The sequence below is a fragment of the Myotis lucifugus genome, unplaced genomic scaffold, assembly GCF_000147115.1.
Source record: "Myotis lucifugus unplaced genomic scaffold, Myoluc2.0 scaffold_49, whole genome shotgun sequence".
Lineage (NCBI taxonomy): Eukaryota > Metazoa > Chordata > Mammalia > Chiroptera > Vespertilionidae > Myotis > Myotis lucifugus.
In genome coordinates, this window is record NW_005871097.1 from 2,277,259 (window position 1) to 2,299,736 (window position 22,478).

Genomic DNA, 22,478 nt, shown 5'->3' on the forward strand with positions numbered 1-22,478 from the left:
GTCATCCTGCAGACTGGGAGGTCCCGGGTTCATTCTGGTCAGGGGCATGTCCCCGGGTTGCAGGCTTGGTCCCCAGTAGGGGGTGTTCAGGGGATGGCCGTTCAGTGATTCTCTCTCATCGTTGATGTTTCTATCTCTCTCTCCCTCTCCCTTCCTCTCTGAAATCAATAGAAATATATTTTTAAAAATGTGAGCTTAATATCTGCCATAAAAATTGACATCTTTCTCTTTTGTTCTAGACTATATTGGAAATCCAAGTAGAAATGTACGGGTGTCGTATTCAGTACTGATGATAGCAAAAAGGAAGGCTTGCCCGCAGATGTCAGCCAGCTATCTTCTTGGCCAGATATTTACAGAAGAAGTCTTGCTAAACAGTACGATCTATGGAAATCTGTGGCACGGTGTATGTGCCCTTAACTACAATATGATTAGTGCTCTCAGAGGTTGGTACATGTCAAATATATGAAAGTAAATAAATGCCAATTGTGTTAGAGAAGGGCAAAAGAAAATCCATTCAGTCTGTGTGTGTTCTGAGGAGAGAGACTTCTTACATATCCCTTATTAGGGCATAACAAAGAGCAGGTTCATGGATTGTTTCTTTCTGCATTTGGGTCCTCAGGCTAATTGCTGTGCCTTGAATGGCATTATTAGAACAAGAAAGGCATTATTGACTGTGGCTCCCTAGTATGGACTGCCAGGAGTTTGGAAACTCAAATACCTTCATTTACTGAGGATCAAGCCCAAAGCTGCTGGGCTTTGTCAATTTGCAGAAGTGTCAACAATAGCACAGCAGGCTCATTTGCCAGTTTTTTTGTGTGCACATGAGCATGGTGTAGTCTTTATCTGTGACATATATAGATAAAGAAATAAAGCTTCCAAAAGCAATTCTGTGTAATCTTAGGTTTGGTTAAAACAGGAAGCAGAATATGTGTTACTGGTGTCACTAGTACCTAGCAGACATAGTTCTGAGTCCCAGCCTCATCTCAGTTGATTCCCACCATCCAAACACATGTTTCTCATCCAAAAAATTTGAACAGCACTCATGTTTCAGGCTAAACTAAAGAAACCTGGCTTATAGCACCTTTTATAAGCATTTGCTAACATTTAATCCAATTGTTTTAAAACTTACTTTACTGTAATCCATAGTAAGAAATACATTTTACATTGTGACTCCATATATGTGTGTGATTAAAAAAAAACGGAAGTAAAATTTTCACAAACAATGCTTACTCGTTCTATGAGAGTTACATTCTATTCTATTACATTTTTGGAAAGTGTTTCTATAACCTGTTTCATGACCTAGTAATTGGTTAAAAAAAAACAAACCCAAAACCCAATTCCTCTTATCTTATTGTAAAAAAAGAATACAGTAATTTTAACCAGTTTTGAAGTGAATGTGTTTATAGAAGAAATGGTGTCTTTCTAATTAAAACTTTTTAAATGAGGAGGAAAAGATGACTTTTATAGTTCTTTAAATATCTGGACTAAATTAATTCCTTAAAAGTGGACTAAAATATTATTCTATGCATTTCATTTTGTTTTTATCTCTTATTGAAGTATATTACAAATCAAGATGTCTTTTGTAGTAAAAATATTCAACATGAGTTTGACATACTGTCCACATAAGGCATATTTAAATTTCCCATGATACTCAAAGTTCTACTCCTTTGAAGAAAGATAGCCATGTGAGTTATTTCAACAGATAGAATACAGTAGAATCGTTGTCCTAGGGAACAGAGCCAGGCCCCAAGGAGGAGAAGCTGACAAGAAAGCATATTTTACTTTAATATAAGGACAAAATGAACTTGGAGAATGAAAGGAGTTAGAGCAAAGCTGAGTGACCAGACATTAGAGGAGATTTCTTAACTCATAGGAGGACAGAGCTTTATGACCTCTAATATTTCTTTAGAAGTATCAGTTCAGTATAAACTATTTAAAATATATAGAAATGTACAGAAAATAATATAGTAAAATAATAAATACCTGTCTACCCAGTACAGATATAGACATTTTACCTCTTGTGCTCCAGGTTTTTTTTTTTTTTAAGAATAAAGCATTATTGTTATCATTGAAAGTCTTTAAGTGAGGTTCTCAGAATTTGAATTACCCATCATTTCTTTTCCCTGTCTTTCTCCCAGAAATAATCACAGTCTAGGAGTTGGATCTATTATCCCCATGTATATTTCATACTTTTGCTACCTATGTTGATAAACCCATAATATGTGATATTATTTCACAGTTGTTTCAATGTGCATAAATGGGATGTATAGTACATACCCTTTTGCAATTTTTTTCACTTGACACGACTATTTTTTAGAGATGTACTTCATGCATTTTACTACTGATTAGGGTCCCATTGAATGAATGAACTAGATTCTTCTATTAAGATAATTTCTTTTATTTAAAATGTTTTTTTATTGATTTCAGAGAAGAAAGGAGTGGGAGAGATAGAAACATCAATGATGAGAGAGAATCATAGATCGGTTGCCTCCTTCATGTTCCCTGCTGGGGATTGAGCCCACAACCCAGGTATGTGCCTTGACTGGGAATCAAACCATGACCTCCTGGTTCGACTCTCAATCTCTCAGCTACACCGGCAGGGCTTATTAATATAATTTCTTATCCTAAGATTTTTATTTTGGGGGGACCACTTCTTTTTTCACATATCTTGAAGTTTTTTAATAGAAAATTAAAGTGTTCTTTCTGGACATTTTTCAATGTATTCTTTATTCACTTATTCTAGTTTTCCTCCAATTGAAATAATTCCAATTATTCATATTTTGGATCATTTTTGCATATCTCTTTTATCTTTCATGCTCTCTATTTTTTATTATCTAAAGTTTTACATATGTATCCTTTCCCCCCGCTTGATACCCCCCAGCCATTCTCACCCCAGGAAAGCCCCCACCACCCTAGTGTCTGTGTCCATTGGTTATGCTAATAGGCATGCATACAAGTCCTTTGGTTGCTCTCTAACCCCACACTCCCCTGCCATTTGTCTCTGGATCTATTCTTGTTCATCAAATTATGTTGATCATTATATCCCACATATGAGTGAGATCATGTGATATTCATCTTTCTCTGACTGGCTTATTTTGCTTAGCATAATGCTTTCCAGTTCCATCCATGCTGTTGCAAATGGTAAAAAGTTCCTTCTTTTTTATAGCGGTGTAGTATTCCATTGTGTACATGTATCACAGTTTTATAATCCACTCATCTGCTGATGGGCACTTAGGTTGTTTCCAAATCTTAGCTATTGGAAATTGTGCTGCTATGAACATAGGGATGCACATATCCTTTCTGATTGGTGTTTCTGGTCTCTTGGGATATAGTCCTAGAAGTGGGAGGGGACCACTTCTGATAGTAGTCAAAGGTTAGTATGTCCAGTAGCCAAATATGTTGATTTCATATAAGAAACTATTCATCGCTTTCTGATAAGAGCTCAGTATCATTTAAAGGCTCTTTAGAGAATGTTTTAGATGGAGAAAGTTAGTAGGCTTCAGATTTGCAATCAGCAAATATCTTTTACTCCTATACCCTCCCCATCCATTGTTGCACATTATAGAACTGTAAAATCTTAGCAATAGGAGTACATTACAGGTCCTCTAATACTCACCCAAGCAGGAATTCCCATCTCAGCTTTGGCATATAGTCACCTTTCCTTGGCTTGAACACTTCCATTGATAGCAGTCCAATAAATTTTATTTATTTATTTATTTATTTATTTATTTATTTATTTAATCCACTACATTTTAAAAGGTCTTTAACTCACAAGAAAGTTCTTCCTCCAAGTGACTAACAATTTACCTCCCTTCAACTGAGATGGGCACTTAGGTTGTTTCCAAATCTTAGCTATTGGAAATTGTGCTGCTATGAACATGATAGGTCTTCAAGTATGTAAATATAGCTATTGCTTCCTGCTGGATCATCAGGAAGTAATAAATACAGCCTCTACCTTTACTTTAAAGTTCAAAACAAAGTGAGATCCAGTGGTATCTGGCAGGTCGAGATAAAAATAGCTTTATTGTTGTTCACACATGCCGTTTTTTCCAAACTTTCTAATTTAGGGATCCCTCCACCTGCAAGCATGAGGATTGGAGAATAAGTGTTATTCCCAATTTCCTCCCACTAAGTCTTATACTTTTACAGTTAAATATTTCCATTTTCTTCAGTAATTCCTCATATAAATATTTTCCTAATCTTTCACAATCTGATTCAGTGACTAAATTCAGATGTACTAAAGTTAACCCAAATTTTCAGTGGGGACTAACTCTGAAATGTAGCTTTTCTCATTTGCACAACTAGAAGCAAACCCCAAGAAACTCTTTTTGACTAGTGTTGTAGTTCCTCTTAGATGAAAAGATTTATTAAACTAATTTAATAATAGTTATAGTCCATACGTTTTAAACTCTTAATGACCCTTTTATAGATATAGCAATAGAACTAAGGTTGAATAAATTAATTTCTCTGAAAAGTGATTACTTAGTAACATGTTTTGGGACTTTACCACCAGAGTTTCTCCGAGACAACTACCCGAAATGTGATCTATCAGAAGGTGGACGCGAATGGAAAATGTGCGTGAAATCTATGAATCACTATATCCGTTCTCTTAAACATGGATGCAGCAATTACACATCTAAATCATCGTCATTTTCAGAAATGATCTCTTCTTCATCAAATTCAGAGTCATCGGATACTGATTTAAGTGATTAAAATACTTGAATATTTGCTACCCTACTTTGTTTTCTGTTGCATTATCCCATACGTTTCTCAAGTTATAATTCCAAAATTAGTCTGTTGTAGTAGTAAGGTAGTTCTGCATTCATACCTGAAGAAATAGCCAATATTCTTTTTCTGTCCACATACAAAGGAGAATTGCATGAGGAAGATGTGTAATGTTTCTCTCATGAGCAAAGCGATGGGCAGGGTTATAATAAGAACCTCTGATTAAGGGAATGTTAGTAACATCCTAAAGATCATTTTCATTGCTATTTTTTTTGTAGAATAAAAATGGCATGTCTTAATGACAACTTCTGATATAGGTAGTGAGGTAGAGAGCTTGTAGGTAGCAGATACTCAATATTTGTTAAGTGAATTGTCACTATAGAACTTAGGTCTAAGCTCCACTGATTTAGAAGGGAGTATGGTTCACATGTAACCCAATCATCCATGCTGGTTTTCTTCTACATCCATCAGTAAGGGATTTATAGAATTGGCTTCATATTGTTTGACCTAAGCTTTCTGGAGATGAGACCTACGTTCTTTAGATTTTTTTCCTGATAAGAAAAGCATTTTTTAAATTACCTCCTGATAATATTTTGTCACAAATGTTTGCTAAGAGTCAACTCAGAGAATCATATCGGGAGACTTTTTGAATACATAAAAGTAATTTGAATTTAAGAATACATCACTATGAGTAAAAAGAATCTGACCAAATTTAGATACTAACTTCCTTGGTTTCTGAAATGTTTGGGTGAATGTTTAATATGTTTTTTGTGCTTTTCTGATATATTCTCCTAGTCAAAAATTAATACATATTTTAATTTTACAATGTTTAAATGAAAATAATCAGAAGTTCAATTTGAAAAAGTGATCTTAAAGCATATTGGCGGGATTAATGTAGAATTAAAATATAATTCTATCTTGCTCATGAATAGAATTTTATTTTAAAAATGTTTGAATGTTTAGTGTGCTTTATTTTAAGCACTTTGAAGTTCTTGAATGTTTCAACCATAGGGAATACTGCAGAATTTCATTGTTTGATCGCTTGTGTTTAAGAATCCTTTTGCCAGTTATAATACCATCTTTCAGTTTTCAACTTATTGAGCAGTCCTCAGTAACAGTCATTTTATAGCATTCTTAGTTATTGTTTAAAAAGCAAATTGTTTTTCTTTTGAGAGTTCAACCTTCATTTATGACCATTTTCTTGTGATCTATGGCTGTCACAGACAATTGACTTCAGCTTTTTGATAAGGCAAAGAAATTCAATAGAAAGTAATAAGTAGGCAATCAAACAATATAAGTTGTGTGAAGGTTGACAAGTCTTTTTATCTTTGTGACTTGTGAGATAGATTAAGATGGTTTTATAGAATAAATTTATAGAATAGATACATATTTTCATATATAATTTTTGTTAATCCTCACCTGAGAATTTTTTTCCAGTGATTTTTTTTTTAGAGAGAGTGGAAGGGAGGAAGGGAGGGAGAGAGAAACATCAATGTGAGAGAGACACATTGATTGGTTGCCTCCCGCACAGATTGAACCTGCAACTCTTGTACGTGCCCTTGAGCAAGAATCAAGCCTGTGAGCCTTTGGTGCACAGAACAATGCTCTAAGCACTTAGCTATACTGTCATGGCATATATGTTTTTAAGATTCAATTTTCAGAGTATTCTAGTAAAATATAGTATAATTAGTTTTATAAAGCTATAGATTTATTTTTAAGACTGTTCAGCAAATAATTCGTTGTTAATTGCATTTAGTTTAATGAAACTTCAGCATTTCTATGCATATCTTTATATGTTGAAGCTATGCCTACAATGGTCTTAAAGAGTAGACAATTTAAGCCCCAAAAACTTCCATTGAGGGTAAAAGAATCTTGACCAGAGTTATTCATATTACTTCATGTAAGGTAGTCTTTGGTTTCACCATCCAGTTCTACAAATAATTTTACAAACTGCTGGTAATACACCTAATGTGGAAAAATAAAATTATAACCTAGGCAAAATTTCAAATTGTTTATGCAGATTTCAAATTTTATTTGTATTTTATGGTATCTGAAATATACCCTGGATTAGAAGCAAAATTACAAAACAAAAGACTTCATATTTACAAAAAAAATTTCAAGATTTATATGGTTAACTTTTATTATGATGGTTGCTTATGTAAGTTATGAGACCAACCCTGTTCAACTGAACTTTCTATTACGTTGTTAATGTGCTGTAATTTTAGGTTGTCCAATAGTTGCTAGCCACATATGGCTCTTGGGCACTTGAGATGTGGTTAATTAGACAAAGAAATTAAATTTTATCTCATTTTAGCTAATGAAAATTTAAACAGCTACATATGGATAGTAGCTACTGTTTGGCTATCACAGTTTAGAATGCCCTCTATTTTTAAGTGCTTATAATGGTCCCCATGGTTTGAATCATAATAATATACACAGAACTTCATTAAAATCACACTGATTGAGCAAAACAAATTTCATGAAGGTGTTTCATATTTTATTTTATACTAATTTACTTTTATTAAATTTATTGGGGTGACATTGCTTAATAAAATTATATAGGTTTCAAGTGTATAATTATATCATACACCATCTGCATACTGCATTTGACCACCCAAAGTCAAATCTCCTTCCATCACCATAATATTTTCTTTTTATATTTCATACTAAATTAGACCTTTCCTGTTTTCAAAATTTCACGTACTTCTTCTTTTATTGTATTAGTCTAATGTTAAACACTTTATATGCCTGTTTATGAAACTTGTTTCTGATAAATTTATCTTTAGTATATTGTTTTGTTTTCCAAATAAATAAGTTAAAATTTAAAATGTCCTTAATACAGATGTTTGGCTTTTTCAAAATGGAATAACTTTATAGAACTTTTACTAATGCCATTTATAGTGTTATTTTACATGAATGATAACATTTTTCAGCCAGATCCATAAGTATGGCACAGTTAGAATGTTTTCTTACTTGATAAGCAGTTTACTATTGTGGGTGTAATTGTAGGTTATTGACAATTTTGGAAGTGTTTTGTCCTTCCTGAGTAAAATATGTATTACTAAAGCATACTAAATTCAATCTTTATTTAAGTACTAGAGGCCCGGTGCACGAAATTCATTCATGGGGGGGGGTGTCCCTCAGCCCAGCCTGCACCCAGACAGATAGACATCCCTCTCACAATCTGGTACTGCTGGTTACCAACCGTTCGCCTGCCTGCTTGCCTGATCACCACTAAAAACTCCCCTGCCAGCCTGATCAACACCTAACTGCTCCCCTGCCAGCCTGATTGCCCTAACTGCCCTCCCCTGCAGGCCTGGTCCCCCCTAGCTTCCCTCCCCTGCAGGCATGATCACCCACAACTGCCCTCCCCTGCTGGCCATCTTGTGATGACATGGGTGTGGCAATCTTGTGACCATATGGGGGAGGCCATCTTGTGACCACATGGGGGTGGCTATCTTGTGTGAGGGTGTGATGGTCGATTTGCATATTACCTCTTTATTATCTAGGATAGGGTAATATTTTCATTTTGGCCAGCAAGGCTCAGAGTTTCAGCTCTGGTGTTCACTTTCTGTATATTTTAAATCCACATTTAGTACAGTGCAATAGTCCCTTCTTATCCTCAGGGGTATGTTCCAAGACCCCCAATGTTTGCCTGAAAATGCAGATAGTACCCACCAAACCTTGTGTGTGTGTGTGTGTGTATGTGTATGTGTGTGTATGTATGTATGTGTTTTCTACATACATACCTATGATAAACTTTAAATTACTCTTGCACTTTGGGGCCATTATTAAGTAACATAGAGTTACTTAAACACAAGCACTGAGATACTGCAGCAGTCCATCTAATAACTGATAACCAATAAGTGACTAATGGGTGGGTCGAGTATACAGCGTGAAGATGCTGCACAAAGAGGACGATTCATGTCCAGGGAAGGACAGAGCAGGACAGACAGATTTTTATCAAGATACTCAGACCTCAGGTAGCTGAAGCCATGGAAAGGGAAACCCATGCCCTGCTGGTGTGGCTCAGTGGTTAAGTATAGACCTATGAACCAGGAGGTCACAGTTTGATTCCGAGGTTAGGGCACATTCCTGGTTTATGGGCTTGATCCCCAGTGTGAGGTGTACAGGAGGCAGGTGATTAATGATTCTCTCTCATCATTGATGTTTCTCACTCTCCCTTCCTCTCAAATCAATATAAAATATTTTTAAAAAAGAAAGGAAAACCCAAGTTAAGGGTGAGGGCACTGTAATATTTCTGCAGCATTCTGAAACATTGGCATTCTGTGGTTATATTGACTCTTGTGTAGGAGTAAAGCACTTATCACCCCTTTCTTCACCCTAGTTTATTTTAACTCACAATACATTACATTTGCAATGATTTTTTTCACCATGATAAAAAAATTTGCACATTCACTTTGAGAAAGAATAATTGCTTATCTTAAATAATTAGTGAAATTAATTTGAAAGATTAGTGGGTGATAGGTACAAATTTCAGTACACCAACACAGGTGGGCAAGACATATTACTTTATTTTTCTGTAACGTAATTTCTATTTTGATTACACAGCTTCCAGGTGTTCTCACCAGCACTTCTGGTCAGATAAGGCTGGGAGTCTCAGTTGGGGGAGCTATGCTTCAGCCCACTTGCTTCTGTGAGGGATACTGCAAGCAACTGCCAAATTTTTCAAGCTGGCTTTCTGGTTTGGAGGGCCTGAGACCTATGCTCACTCTTGCCTAAGTTGATCCCCATGCCTGGATGAAGCAGGGGAACCCTCTACTTGCTTTGCTCTTGGGCGAGCAACTCTGCCCACTCATCTCTTGAGTTTCAACCTCACTCAACTATATGCACCTGAACTCTAGCACAAGGCACGTGGGGCTACGTGTTTGGACCATAGGTTCAAGTTTACTACCACAGCCGTTGGCTATAATTGTGCTGGAGGGCCCTGACCTCCAGCTGGGACTTGCACGTGGCAATGAGAGGACCCTGTTCTTTCATTAGTCCGAGGCTTGAACCTAGCCAAAACACTGTAGCCGCGAGAATGCTGTAAACAACAGCTGTAAATCTCATATCCAACCATGTGTCCTGGTTGTGAAAAAAAAAAAAACAGAGAGAGAGAGAGATGCTCATGGTCCAATATATAATCTTTATTCCTAAATTTCCAGATAAAAGTGCTGCTCAAGTGAGATATCTGACTTGGACAGGACCATTCAAGCCTGACCACAGGACACACTTGTACTTCTTATCATTAATATACTCCATTTCCCAAGAATGTTCACACTTCAAGGTTGTTGTTTTTTTCCTGCAAAAGGCTTTATTGTTTCATTTGGTCCAATGCATGGAAGAGGGCGTCAGGTGGTTAAAGAATGGCTAGTAGTTTCTGGGAAAGGCTCAGGTAAAAGCCAGACAACAAGGGAAATGCAGAGGAGCCCCTCAAAGGCCTTTGGGTTCCAAAGGCTACTAGTCATGCTTGAGGGTGAGCCTTTCAAAGATACTTGCCTAGCCCAGCCTGTGGATGTTAGTCAGGTGGTAGCCCATCTTCTTGATGAATTTCACCTTCTCATCTAGGAAGCGGTTCTCCAGGAAATTACAGAGCTGAGGGTCTGTGCGGGCAGAACCAGGGCCTGCAGCTCCTGATTAGTTCAGGTTCCTTCCAAGGCCAGGGCGGCTTCCATGGCAGCCTCAGTTTTGCCCCACTCATCTTCAGCACGTCTTGGAAAAGATGTGGCCACCATGCTGGTTTTGAGATGCTCAACGCCCTCGCGCTTCTTCTCCACCAGCTTGCTGAAGAAGTGTCCCATGCCCTCGAGAGCCACATAGTTGTGGTCAAAATAGAAGACCAGAGAGAGGTAGGTGTGGGAGGCTCACAGATGCAGGTTGGCCAGGTGGTTGACTACAGCCTCCACCTCGGTGGAATAATTCTGATGAATTTGGGAGCTCATGGTTGTTTGGCAATAAAGAGTTAAGGTAGAAAAAACAACAACAACAGTGTGTTGGCTGGTCCTGGAGGTGGTTCTGAAGGTGGTAACTGGATAAGGCGCAGGAGAGTGACTGGAGACTGGAAGAAGGGGCGTCCCTAGGTCTGTTCTGTCCAAACACTGTTGAAGCAAGAGACAGATCCAGGACTGCCAAGGGCACTGCCAACACTTCAAGTTTTTAATGGAACCACTTAAGTGAGTTTCCAAGAAAGTCACTTTCTTAAAAGTTATGTTCCTGAAATAAAATGTAGATTTTAGTGACCATCACTTTCTACTATTAGCACCTGTGTTTTCAACCTAATTGTTGGTTTACTCAAGTGATGAATGATGTCTGCTTAAGGAAGATATAATACTTTGATATGTTTTTGCCATGCCTGGCAATGCAGTATCTTGAACTGACTTACTGGGTTCCAAGTGTAATTATTGTTTAAATATCCTTTGGATCTGCCTAAGAATACCAGGTAAAAGCAAAACTGTTACCAAATTTACAACCTATAGCCTCGAGAATAGCAGTCTTCACATTAGCACACTTACCGGCTTGCCAATGATTAAATGATATTAAACAATTCATAGAAATTAGTGTGTATCTGTGTGTATACAGGTAGGTAATCTAATGTGTGATGGGTTTGATACACAAGGCTATACATTACTAGTTGGGTTTGTGAAGGGCAGAGAGAGTTGAGCTTTGTTAGTTACTCTTTCTATAGTAAACAGGTCATGGATGAAATTAAAGACTGATCCTTGTGTTCTCAGATGGACCTGTGCTCTATTAGTGTTACTCTAGAACAGTGGTTTTCAAACTGAATTCTAAGAGACCCTGAGGGTTTCACAAAATTTTCATTAGAGTATCATTGAGAACAACATTAAATAAAATCTAAGACCTGCAATTAATGGAGTTAATGTACATAGGTATGATTATAGTATTGTGGTGGTGTAGATTGGATTTATTCTTGGGAGGTGCATACAAAAGTATTGAGGAAACAAATGATATGATGTCTTCAATCCTTTCAAATGGTATAGCAAAAAGGGTAGATAGGGAGAGTATGCTAAATAAAGTATGCTAAATTGCTAATAATTGTTGAATCTCAGTGGGAGTCTATGTGTTTATGTGGCATTCTTTCTGTTGGTCTGACAATTTTCAAAATAAAAATTTGGGGAAATATGTGTTATGTGTGTGTGTATGTGTTGTAAATATGTACAGGGCAGGGAAAAAGTTGGTTTAGAGTTTGTATGGAAAATAATACAATAATTAATAAATAATAATACAAGAATAAACTGATTCCTGTACCCACAACTGTAAACCTAATTTTACCCTACCCTGTATATTTGAAGAGGTGTTAAATATAGCAAAATGATAATACTTACTGGATTCAGGTATAGGCTATCTAGGTAGTCATTGTACCTTCAACTGTCTTAGACACTGAGACAGATGTTTACATGCAGAAGTTAATGGTAGAGTGCTCCTGTGGGGGATTAAAGGCAGCAGAATTCAGCAGCACAAGGAGTTGAGCTGTGATACTATTCTCAGCTCAAATTACAGGAGCTCTGCAGTTGGCCTGGCCCTTCTCAGTTGTCCTACTTGACACAAGGGGGCTAGGGCTTCATCCCTTCTCACTCACCAGTCATTAGATGTGAATTACTCAGGGACAGGGGTGTGACCTTGTGTGAGTCTCTTTGGCTGACAGGCAATTCCCAGATGGGCTTCAGCTGGAAGCTACCAACCTTAAACACTCACAGCTGTTAGGGAATGTGTGCATCTGGTGTTGGAGTGGGGGTAGGGGGTAGGGTAATAGGGATGTATTGGGGGGTCTGGATGCCTCACCACAGCATCCATTACACAGTTTTTTTAAAATAGCCTGTTAATTTGTTTATTGGAGTCACATTCTTATAAATGTGTCATTATTTTGGGAGGTTACTGTTTATCGTGTTTTTTTGTGTGCTTTTTTTGGGGGGGGGGGTGGGGGTAATTCAGGCCGTGGATTAGTATACATGTAAAACACCATCCCAGCTCCTGGGTACTCCATTCAATTAAATGTGTTCATCCCCAAATAAAGAAATTTGTAATACCTTTCATTGTGATACCTTTCATTGTGCTAATATCATATTACATACAGTTGTAGGTTTTAGGTTCTTTTTTTCTTTCTCTTCTTCCTCCCTCCCTCCCTCCCTCCCTCCCTCCCTTCCTCCCTCCCTTCCTTCCTTCCTTCCTTCCTTCCTTCCTTCCTTCCTTCCTTCCTTCCTTCCTTCCTTCCTTTTTGTTGGTAAGGCTTGGGTGCTTCTTATATTACTTAGAACTTATAAAATAGATTTAGACAGCCCTGGCTGGTGTGGCTCCATTGGTTTTAGTGTCTCCCATGCACCAAAAAATTTCAGGTTTGACTCCTGATCAGGGCACATACTTAAGTTGCAGGTTTGATCCCTGGTTGGACATGTATGAGATCAATGTTTCTTAGCTCTCTCTCTCTCTCCCTCTCTCTCTCTCTCTTTCCTTCCCTCTCTCACCCTTCCCCTCTTTCTAAAAAAATTAATAATCATGTCCTCAGGTGAGGATTTAAAGATATTTAAGCAAATAATATACTACTCGTAAATCTGCTTTTTATGTTGAAGATTCAAATGGGATTTATTTTACATAAAAAGAAATTTGACCCTTGAAAACCATTGATCTACAATCCCTCTCTTGTCTCTAGCCAAGGTAAGACAGTGCTAAGATTCCAAATATGGAATGTGAAGTGTGAAAATAAAGATAAAAATAAAAGATTTGTGATGATAAGCATAATTGGAATCTGACTGCTGAGCCTCCATCCTGATCATAACTGAGCAAGAACACTGCCCTTTCCACCTGCACTAGTCACTTTTAGGAACAAGGACAAGAAATAATAAGGGAGGTTCACTTCTGGTTGTTATTTTAAGCACTTCTTTCCTTCTGATTTTCTTGTTTCTCTCCTTTCCACAATCCTATATAATAAAAGGATAATATGCAAATTGACCTTAATGGCAGAATGACCAGAATGACTGCTCAACCAGTTACTATGAGGCGCACTGACCATCTCTTGGTCCCTTTCCCCAACCGGCAGGCTCCGATTCCCCCATGGCAAATGGGAAACCAGGGGTGGATGGTGGGGGACATGGGTGGTGCCAGGCCAAGGCCCATGCCCCACCAGTCACCCCACACACATAGGGCAATCCGCGGCAGGGGGCAGGGCAGGTGAGCAGGAGGAAAGACTGACCTCTTGGTTCCTCCCCCCAGCAGGCAGGCTCTGATCACCCAATGGCGAATGGGGATGGTGGTGGGGGGCAGGGCCGGCTGCCGGCAGCCAGGGAGGATGACCCTGATTGCAGGCCAGGCCTAGGGACTGTACCTGTGCACGAATTTTGTGCACTGGGCCTCTAGTTTTAAATATGTGTTTCATTCATTCCAACAAGGAAACAATATCCCACTGGAGAAAAAACAAACAATAGTCCCAGAAGCAGAGCCCACACATTGCAAAGTTGCTTTCCCCAGTGATAAAACTTATCTTAGAATGGAATTGGCTTTTTAAAACCTAGATACAAAGCAGGAGAGGGAACTTAAATATAACTCCCAAATCTCTACAAAACTAAATGACAGAATGGTGGAGCAAGATCTTAAGTTCATTCTGAAAATAAAAGATCTTCTTGAATTATTTTCCAATGTTCTACCTGTCACTTCAAAGGAAGATTTGGCATGATCTTTAGAGACTTTCCTCTGTCTGAGAAAGGGTGAGAGGATGCTGGAAAGGGTCATTTGAACTGAGTAACACATCCAAAAATTTCCCAGCTTTCCCCTGCATTTCCTCATTGACCATTGTATAGAATGAGCAATGGATAGTTGCAAATCATGAAAAGAATAAAAGGCAGAAGAAATGTTCTGTTCCTTAATAATTTCCTCTATTAGTGGTATGAGCTGTGGAGTTGGGCAGTCTGGAGCCAGGCAGATCTCTGATCTTACAGAGAGTGGATAGGTTTGCCAAGACCAGGTTGCTGATTTCATAGAAGGTCTCCAGGGAAAGACCAGCCCCTTTCCAGCAGCAGTGATTCTGGGTGTTACAATTCCCATCTGGAATCAGGGCTGTGCAAAACCCTGCTGCAGTCTCAAGGAGCCTCGGGAAAATTGACCTGTGCAGCTTTTTAGAGTTTACACAGACAAATCACTTGTGACACCCATAATGTGAAGAATTGTGAACCCTTCCCTGGCTCCACGTCCCTACTAAATTTCAGCCTTAAATATTTTACTCTTCTTTCTCCCTCTGCAATAAGCCCAGTACAGCACTTATTCTGTGGTGTTCTGATGTAAATAAGACTGTTAGTACCCAGCTTGCACACTAAATACCATGTTCATTGGTTACATTTTTACCATGAATTATCTACATTTCAGGAGATTAAAAGCAAATGTTAATGTCTCAATTATCTCTGATGTTAAGCAATAAGTAGAAATTGTGTGACACATGCTGCAATTTTTTCCAAATGAAAGATCGTCTTAGTTTGGGTTCTTGTAGAAGTAGAGCCTGAGATAGGGATTCAAGTGCAAATCATTTAATTGGAATGTGAAGAAAACATTGGAGGGGGGCATGGGAAATGAGACAGACAAGGGGCCAATATAGGGTGCTACTGGAGCTTAAGTCTGCTGGGGTCTCTGGGAGGTAGTATAGAAAACATGCCTCAGAGTTCTCCCACCTGAGGACAAAGAAGCTGAAATGGTTATATACCAAATCCTATTAGTTCTGGGGTGGAGACTGTGTAGGGGGAGACTTAATTTTTCAGCACCTCAGGCTGCTTCCCTGGTAGCAAAATAGGCTTTATGTTGGTGAGGTAGGAATATGGTTAGGGGCTACAAAGATGCTAACGGTTATTCAGAATAACATTCAGACATATTTCAACATGATCTGGCACTTCTATCACCAAAGAATTGTGTGTGTTTTTCCTTTTTTTTCTGGTGATGGGCAAGAGGCAGGTTTCATTTACTTGGATTTAGTGAATAAGAATGCTAATACTTTTTCAACTTCACTGGCTTATGAGAATCAAATGAATATCTGTGAAAGTACTAGTACAACAGAAATGAAAGATGGCAATTGAAATGATTTCACAGTTTGCAACCAGATAGAAAAATGAATCAAAGCATTAAACTGGAAAATAAAACTATCACAGCCATTTATCTTTTTATTGTCTTTTAAGTGGTTTTGTTTCTGAACCCCAAAATGTGGCATTTCCAGTAACTTAGTTTATGTCATGTCTTTTGATTCACCAGAAAGCTTTCTTGGAATCTGAACATGATCACAGTTTGGGACAGTTGGCTAGCTAGCTGCTCCTGACTTGGCCACATGGAGGCTCATACTATCCCACCTTATTAAGAATTTTCTTTTTAAAAGATCTTCATTGTTGAGATTGTTACAGAAGTCCCCCCATTCCCCCCGCCATTGCCCACCTCCACCCAATTCCCGCCCAGCCCAGGTCTTCACTACCCTATTATTGGTGTCCATAGGTAATGCATATATGCCTGTAAGATCTTTGTTTAATCTCCTCCCCACCACCCCATTCCCTCTGAGAATTATTAATCTTCCATTTCCATGCCTCTGATTCTATTTTATTCACCAGTTTATTCTGTTCATTAGATTTCTTATTTGTTTATTTTGATTTTTAGATTCAATTGTTGATAGGTATGTATTTGTTGCCATTTTGTTGTTCATATTTTTTATCTTTTTCTTCTTCTTCCTTTTCTTAAAGACTACCCTTCAACATTTCATATAATACTGGTTTGGTGGTGATGAACTCCTTTAGCTTTAACTTATCTGTGAAGTTATTTATCTGACCTTCAATTCTAAACGATAGCTTTGCTGGGTAGAGTAATCTTGGTTGTAGGTCTTGCTATTCATCACTTTGAATATTTCTTGCCACTCTGTTCTGGCCTGCTTAGTTTCTGTTGAGAAATCAGCTGACAGTCATATAGGCAGTCCCTTGTAGGTAACTAATTACTTTTCTCTTGATGTTTTTAAGATTCTCCCTTTGTCTTTAGCCCTTGGCATTTTAATTATGATGTGTCTTGGTGTGGTCCTCTTTGGGTTCCTCTTGTTTAGGACTCTCTGTACTTCCTGGACTTGTAAGTCTACTTCTTACACCAGGTAGGGGAAGTTTTCTGTCATTATTTCTTCAAATAGGTTTTCAATATCTTGCTTTCTCTCTTCTTCTGGCACCCCTATAACACGAATGTTGGTACACTTGAAGTTGTCCCAGGGACTTCTTACGCTACCTTCATATTTTTGGATTTTTTGTTTTTTTTGCTCTTCTGGTTGGGTGTTTTTGCTTCCTCATATTTTAAATCATTGATTTGATTTGCAGAATCCTCTACTCTACTGTTGAATCCCTGTATAATATTCTTTATTTCAATCAGTATATGCTTAATTTCTGATTGGTCCTTTTCCATTTATTTGGAGGTTTCTAAAAGACTCTTGAGTAACCTTATAACTGTGGTTTTGAACTCCATATCCAATAGTTTGCTTTCTTCCATTTCTTTCATTTGTGACATGTTTCTTTGTCTCCACATTTTGGCTGCTTCCTTGTGTTTGCTTCTATGTATTGGGTAGAGCTGCTATGTCTCCTTGAGTTGGTAGAATGGGCTTGTGAGGTAGGTGTTCTATAGGGCCCAGTGGCTCAGCCTCCCCATTCCCATGAACTGGATGGTCTAGATCAGGGGTCCTCAAACTATGGCCCGCAGGCCACATGCAAATACAAATATTGTATTTGTTCCCATTTTGTTTTTTTACTTCAAAATAAGATATGTGTAGTGTGCATAGGAATTTGTTCATAGTTTTTTTTAAACTATAGTCCGGCCCTCCAACGGTCTGAGGGACAGTGAACTGGCTCCCTGTTTAAAAAGTTTGAGGACCCCTGCTCTAAATGCACCCCTTTGTGGGCTGTGAGCACAGTCTTGTTGTAGTTGACACTTGATTGCTGTTAGTGGCACTGGGAGGAATTGACCTCCAGGCAAATTGGCTATGAGGACCAGCTGCAACTACTGTGGGAGAACTGCTGTGCAGGAGACACCCCTGTGGAGCAGGACTTGCTTCAGTGGGGCTTTGGTGCTCATTGAGTCTGCCCCTTGAGTGTGTCACTTATGGATGAGTAGAGTTATAATCTGGTATGATCTCACACTGACCACTGGGTACACTGGCGCTTGGATCTCCAGGGAGGTGCAAAGTCAGCCAGTGTCTGGGGCCACCCAGCAGGAGCTACAGAGAGATCTGCAGATTCTTCCTCTTTGCATTGGGTTTGGAAGTGCACATATGAGGCCCAGCTATAAAGCAAGGCAGGCTGGTGCAGGTGCCAGGTCTTGGGTCTTTTATTGATAGGTTTGGGGCTTCCTAACTCAGCTGCAGCTTATTTGAGAGATTTTAACCTGAGCAAGAATAGGCCATTCATATGCAAAAGCCACTGCACACAGCTTGGGTGCGGTTGTAAATTGGATGAGGCAGGGTCTTACGGACTCACCAGGGCAGAGCAAACAGAAATGGCTGCCAGTCAGCCCTGTGACTGGAAGGTCCCAGCATAGGAACAATGATCCCTGTGAGCACCTCTGTCAGGGGGAAAGCCACCCCAAGTTCCTGCTCAATGCCAAACAATCCAGTTCCTCCTCATATGTGTCTGTGTTCCCCAGAGCCTCGCCCTGGTGCTGGTGGGACCTTGTAAGTTCAGTTCGTGGTGCTGGCCTTTTAAGAGGAACAGCTGGATCTCCTGTTGCCTCTGTGTCACTGAGCCCCAATCCACACTGTGTTTACAGACCATAGTTCTTACTGCCCATAGGGACTTCTTTTCCCAGCTCTGGGACCCTGGGCTGGGGGTTCTCTGGGCAGTCTCCACAGAGATGATCTCCCTCCTAATTAAAAAAAAGTGGCACACATGAGTGCCTTACTAGCCCGTTCTGCACCTTCTACCAGTCTCAGTGTGCTTTCTTTACTTTTCTCGTAGGATTTGCATTCAGCCAGCTTTACAGTGATTCTGGATGATGGCTTTTCTGTATTTTAGTTGTAATTTTGATGTGGTTGTGGGAGGTGGCGAGTATTGGCATTTACCTATGCTGCCATCTTTAAAACTTCTCCTAAAATTTTTTTGAGAGAAATTAAAATTTCCTTGTATGATGGTAGATCTTTTATAAAAATTTGCTTTATATATTTGAAAACTACATTATTTAATGCATACAGGTTCAAAATTGGTATAGCTTCTTGGTGGTGTAGGGATAGGGAATGATTTTCCTCCCACCTTTCTAAATTCTGACTAGATTAATAATCAAATTAACATGAAGCAGATTAATGAGAGAAAATTACTGAATTTATTATGTGTGTACATGGGGGTACCATAGGAAAATGAAACTTGAATAGCTATTACACAGTTGAGGCTTATATGCTATTCTGGACTAAGAAGAAGGAGACAAGGGTCTAGGATTTCGAAAGGAAAGTAGACAATTCCAGAAGGAGCAAACATTTGGTAAACAAATTTTTGCCTGTCCATCCAAAAACAATGGGACCCAGGGGAATGTAACAAACAGACTTTCTTAGGTCCTCCCACACTTAGTTCCTATGTGCTGAGGTGAGTATGCTAAGGTTCCCTTCCTGAAGTTTTTTCTACCTAAACTTCTTTAGGCTGGTAAAGGGAGAGGTTAAAAAACATCTTCTTGAGCATTGTTTTCAGCATGAAATAATCTGCATGCCAGTGTGGCTAGCACATTCTGGGGAGACTTGTTCTGGATCTCTACAGGTTTTTGTTCTTTTTATTATCGAGTGAGGTGCTTCTTTATTTCTACTAAGTCTTTCTCCTTCAAATGCTATTTTGCCTGATATTAATTTTGCTAGATAGATTTTTATTATTTATATAATATTTTCTCATTTTTATTTTAGCTTATGTAAGTCATGTTTTTGGTGTGCCTTTTATAAATAATCCATGTCTACCTTTGTTTTTTACCCATCCAATATAAACAAATTACTCATCTATTAAAGCTAGTAATGAAAAATATAGATTACTGATATATTTCGGTTTAATTTTTGTTTTCTTTTGGTTCCTATTGTTTTATGTCTTTCTTCTTCTAGTTTGGAAGTTATCCTATTTTTTCTTTATTACTTCATTTCATGCTCTTATTTTCCATTGCCTTTTGACCTTTTATGTTGCTGATGCTTCTGCAATGTTAACTGTTTTTCCTTTGCTTGGGCTAGAGTAAAAACACAATAAATATTTATCTTGCAGAAGAACATTCACTACATATTTGAGGGTTGTTGCTGTGCACCTAATGGCATACAATGTATAAGTTGCTTTACTCCCTGCTCACAGAGAGTGTGGGGTATGTTAGTGAAATCTTCCAAGACATTCTTTGGCATTTCTATGCACAGAACTCACTGACTCTCCCTCTTCTTCCCCTTCCTCTTACCTCATGAGTTTTCCCCAGTAGCCTTTGAAAAGGAGCCTTAAATAGTATTGACAGGAGTTGCAAGAGGTGGCATGAAGAAAAGTTCAATATATCAAGTCATGAAACCTCAGTCTTCCCTCTAATTCTGTGACATAATTGTTTCTAAGGGAACTTCTTCTCTCTCTCTCTCTCCATTTGTGACTGCTTTGTCTCTCTCTCTCTCCATTTGTGACTGCTTTGTCCTATGACACCTGCACCTTCAGTTGACTTTTGGGCCTATAATTAATGAGTGCTCATTAAGTACTCTGTCCTAAGTATTTCTGTGGGATGGAAGAGAATGTTCTTAGCAGCTGCCAGGGTGATAACAGTCCTCCAAATTGGCATGATTCCAAAAGTAACCAAAGGATTTCATAAAGATTAAAAGCAAACAAAAACACATAGCAGCAGCTGTAGCAGTAGCTACAGCAAGGGAAATATTATGAAGGCTGCCTGGACACCAGGTCTAAAGACCTCCTTACTCTTGTTTTCTCCACAGTGTTCAAAACTTTTTTAAATTTTATTTTATTGTTTAAATTATTACAGATACTAGTACATATGTATCCTTTTTCCCCCCATTGACCTTCCCCCGGCCTCCCCTACCCCCCGGCACATGCCCTCACCTCCCCCCTGCAGTGTCCTGTGTCCATTGGCCATGTTTATATGCATGCATACAAGTCCTTCGGTTGATCTCTTACCTCCCCGCAACACTCCCCAGGCTTCCCGCTGTAATTTGACAGTCTGTTCCATGCTTCTCTGCCTCTGTATCTATCTTTTTGTTCATCAGGTTATAATGTTCTTTATTATCCATAAATGAGTGAGTTCATGTGGTGTTTTTCTTTCACTTCCTGGCTTATTTCTTGATACTCTGTTTCCCTCCCACCCATGCCTGTTTCTACTGACTCTTTGTCCTCCTGCCTCCTAGATACAGGTGTTTTCCAAGTGTTGATCTGAAATCCTCTTCTCTCTTCCGTGATCCTCCCCCATACAAAACACTCCATTCCAATGGTTTTACATATAAGCTTTGTGTTGATGACTCTCAAATCCACATCTCTGGCTTCTACTCAAGCTCTAGTACCACAATTTTAATTACCGGCTGCACATTTCCCCCAGAGGTCATCCTGAAGCCTTGACTCAATGCACCTAAAGCCATACTCTTTCCTTAACACCAACTTCCACATTCTATGACCCAGAAATTTTACTCCTATTTACAGCCAAAAGAAATCTGTGCAAAATGCACCAAAAACATATATAAGAATGTTCATAGAACATGATACAATATGTCCAAATGAGGTTTGATCCAGGAATTCAAAGTTTGATTAAAATTAGAAAATGTAACTGTGTAATTCATCAGATTAATAAAGAGGGGAAAACTCAATTCATTTGAGCATATTAAATGCCATTTCATAATAAACACTCTTAACTAAGTAGAAGAATATCTGGAATCTCCAAAAGACCGACTGCAAACATAGTAAATGATAAAATGTTGAAAACTTTTCCTTGGGGATCAGGAACAAGACAACAATGCCCCTGATAACCACTGCTATTTAAAATTGTTCACAATGTTCTTCCCAGTGCACACAACAAGAAAAAATGAATAAGAATTGGAAAGAAACAGAAAACTCATTATTTGTATGTGATATGATTATATTAATAGAAAATCCTAATTTTGGAGATATACTATTGAAATTAATAATAGAATTTAGCATAGTCCCTGGATATAAAAGCTAAGTATCCAAAAATCCAACATATTTCTCCATACCAGCAACAAACAGAAAATGAAATTAATAAAAAATACTGAAGAATAAATTGAATAATGGCACATAATACCTCTACAGAAAAAAATGATAAAACTTTATTCTGAGACATTAGAGAAAGGGAAAAAAAGAGAACTACACCATAGTAAATATGAACAAAAAAGATGCCAGTTCTCTTCAAATTTATTTCTAAATTTAATGCAATTGCAGTACATGTTTTTTGGTGGAACTTGACAAACTGATTTTAAAATTCATCTGGAAATACAAAAGGCCAAGGATAGCCATTACCATTTTTGAGGCAAAAGAATCAGGGGGAAGACTTGATAAAGTGGATAAGAGACTGTTATAAAGCTATAGTCATCAAGACAGTATATTATTTTTCAGGGTTAGAAAAATAGAGCAGTGGAATAGAACAAAGACACCAGAAGCATATTCACAACTAAGGTCATTGCACTGCAGAGGAGAAATGTCAGTCCTTAGAATAAATAGTACTGAGACAATGAGGGAAATGAAATTAAACCTGTATCTCACAGTGCCCCCAAATAAATTCCAGATGTATTAAAAACCTAACAT